Source organism: Amphibalanus amphitrite, unplaced genomic scaffold (assembly GCF_019059575.1).
Source record: "Amphibalanus amphitrite isolate SeventyFive unplaced genomic scaffold, NRLGWU_Aamphi_draft 000074F_arrow, whole genome shotgun sequence".
NCBI classification, from domain to species: Eukaryota; Metazoa; Arthropoda; class Thecostraca; order Balanomorpha; family Balanidae; genus Amphibalanus; species Amphibalanus amphitrite.
In genome coordinates this window covers 301870-304950 of record NW_024881570.1, presented here as the reverse complement: position 1 = coordinate 304950, position 3081 = coordinate 301870, and the positions used below count along the sequence as shown (strand labels likewise).

General features: G+C 48.4%; 1 long non-coding RNA gene across 1 annotated transcript; it reads right to left on the bottom strand.

Moving 5' to 3' along the window:
• Positions 1-2184: 2184 nt before the first annotated feature.
• LOC122379285 lies at positions 2185-2831 on the bottom strand. The gene is made up of 2 exons (XR_006256158.1): positions 2524-2831; positions 2185-2264 (listed from the first exon to the last, which is right to left on the bottom strand). It is a non-coding gene; the product is annotated as an uncharacterized LOC122379285 (long non-coding RNA).
• Between the last annotated feature and the right edge of the window lie 250 nt (positions 2832-3081).

Here is a 3081-nt window from a genome sequence, read left to right as displayed (position 1 = left end):
CGTCATGAAGCAACGTCGGATGAGAGCGTCCACATCTGTCACAGCTTCGCCGACTTCGGCAGTCTCTCCAGATGTGACCTCTGCACAAACACCCTCTGCACAGCCCAAGTCGTGTTACAGCGTCATGTCGCTCGGACACTGACATGTTCTTGAATGTCTGGCAGGATTCTACAGGATGCAGTGACGAACAGATCCTGCAGAGTCTGGCAGTTCTGTCTGTCTGTCGTGCATTATCTGACTCTTGACGTGGTGCTGATGTCCTCCCATCGGACGAAACGGACGAGAAGAACGTGCGCGCGTTCTCCTTCCTGCGTTGGCCAGCATTGGTCGTTCGTCTTGTTCCACCAGCTTCGTCGGACCTGTCCAATACCGGGCCGCACGCCACTCTTGCTTCCTTGCTGAGGAAGTCCGCGAACTCTGCAAACGACGGATAGCCGGGAGAACAACCTTCTTGTGGCTCGTACAACCTGACGTCAACCACGCGTCTCCACCTGTCGACGATGTATCGTGGCAGTTTTTTGAGGATCACGTTGTTCTCATCCACTGAGTCCAGTGAGGCCAGTCCACTCACATGTCTTGATGCTGTCTTACAGCTCTCGAGGTAGTTAGCTAGTTGTCTCAATGCTTTCCCGTCGCCGGGTCGAACTGCAGGCCACTCATGGATGCGCTTGCGGAAGGCATTGGCAGTTATGAAGGTGTTGCCGTACCTATCATGGAGTTTCTTCTTGGCATTGTCGTATGCATCTGTAGTATTCAGGTGCAGCAGGCTTTCAATCATCGATCTGGCTTCTCCTCTTGTGTATCTGGACAGAAAGTGTGGACGCTCCTGCGGGCAGGCTGTCCTGTTCTCGATGTATGTTTCAAAGCTGTTCATCCACAGATGGTACCTCTCCTCTTCTCCAGAAAACACATCTGGCTCGATAGCTGGTAGACGGGCGCGCTTGCTCTGCTCCACCAGCAGCTCGGAGAGACCTTTCAACACATTTGTTGTGTTGTCGTCTTGATCTTGTTGGTTATGATCGGGAGGCTGGCCGCGTGGCTGAAAACTTGGTGCCTCCACATTCAAGCTACCTCCAGCAGGTCCAGTCGCTGCTGCTGCGTGCGACTCACTGGGAGGCATGCCAGGTGAGGTTAACATCGGTCTTGCTCCACTTGAGGGTCTCTGTTCATTACCCTCCTGAGACAGCATCCTCTGTTCTTCCAACACTGCTTGCTGTGCTTGTGGTTCATTTGGTGGGCCGTCTTCTGCAGCGCTGTCATCCAGTTCTCTTTCAAACCTTTCCACGACTTCCTCTTGCATTTCTTGAACGGCCATCTGAGTCTCCAGCTCCAATGATTCCTGTTTCCACTCGAGCTCTTGGCGCTGTCTATCCAGATCCTGTTTTCTGTTCAACATCTTCAGCTTTGCTTGAGTCTCGGCCTTGTTGTGTTCCGCCTGGATGCGCATCAGCTGGAGACCAGACTTGACTGACTTAGAGGAACCAGATTTTGTTGACACGCCAGCGCGTGAGAGTGGTTTGACACTTGTTTTCTTCAGTGTGCTCTGGTACTCTTCAAGAGCAGTCTTAATCTGGTTCACAGTCTCCATGGTTTTCTTATGTGTCTCAGTGTGTCTCTGAAAGTCTTCTGGGGAGAGAAGATGCTGAAGATCTTGTTCCACCTGTCCCAGAGAAATGTAGGTGTGAATCCACTTAGCAACATCTTCTTCCATGATGCCCGGGAGTGTCTCGACTGAAGTATCATCATGCCGCACAAGCTGCGAGCCGAGCTTCATCAGGTCCTGCAGCTCCCGTTTGAACGCCTTTGTTTTCAAGCTGGTCTGGTACTCTCTCCCAGCTTCAGTTGGAGTGATGGTCCTGCCTGACATCGACTTGTTGCCTGACATGTCCATCTTCTGACTCCGGCACAGGAAGCCTCCGACAGAAAAGAGTGACAGAGATAACAACAAAGCTGCACTACTTGTAAGACCAGATGACATGAAGTTGTCAAGATTTGTCAACTGTAGGAAATTAGGACATTCTATAATACAGGATATCTCAGTTAATATTGTTAGTCTCCTTGAAGAAAAAGTGTATCAGTAGGGTCTATACTGTCCCATGAAAAACCTCAGAAACTTATCTACTGTGGCCAATCGTCCTAATGGAATTTTCTACTGATCTGGCCACCGGTTTTTACTACAAAGTGTTAGTCGGTCAGTATGTATTGGGATCATTCAGTAGTGACACCTTGCAGCGATCAGTGTGGACCGTGATGACCGTAGAAAACTGTGAAAACACATACAAAAGACAATTAACTCAATGCAGCTTACGATTCGCCCAAGGTCACTGGGGGGAACAGCCACAACAACACGTGAGCTGCACATACCCAATAAACTGACAATTTAACAACGAAAATTATTTCTTAATCAGTCCGCAAGAGACAATTTCAGATAGGTAGCCAGCTGGCACTGTGAGACAAACGAATATGCATTTATGACAGAGCGAATAAGCATTACACGATTTGTGTCAGTGTATGGCTACTCACTTCGTCCGGGACGATAGGCGACTTTAGTACAAATGTCAGTGACTCAGTATGGTGATACAGCCAACTGCACCGTCAGTATAGCCAGCAATAATATTTCGGCTTCAGTATCGGTCCAAGTGGCAATCACTGTTCAGCAAACCGTACTTCACTGCGCCCCGATCAGGACAGCTCTGATGCCGTTCAACATGCGTCACATATCATGACAAATCGTCTGGGGCGGTCACCTGAAAATAGCAAATGCAGTCGTTTAGACAAAGCAGCCCTCACTCAGGCTCTTGCATAACAAAACCTAAACAACCCGTAACGGCGGGAACAGTGGGGCTATTTGAGACAGTGGGGCTATTTGAGACAGTAAGGTAGTGGTTTAGTAAAACCGCTGTAAAATGAAAACCGTTTGATATTTTTTCGTCATTTTTGCTTAGGCTGATGTGGAATTGAACAGTGAATGACCTGAATAACATTTTTGAAAATTTCGAAAAGTTTTGAAAGAAATTTGGCATAGAATACGAAATACAGAAAAACGCACAATTTAAGTTGCTCGAAAAGGACCCCTACCTG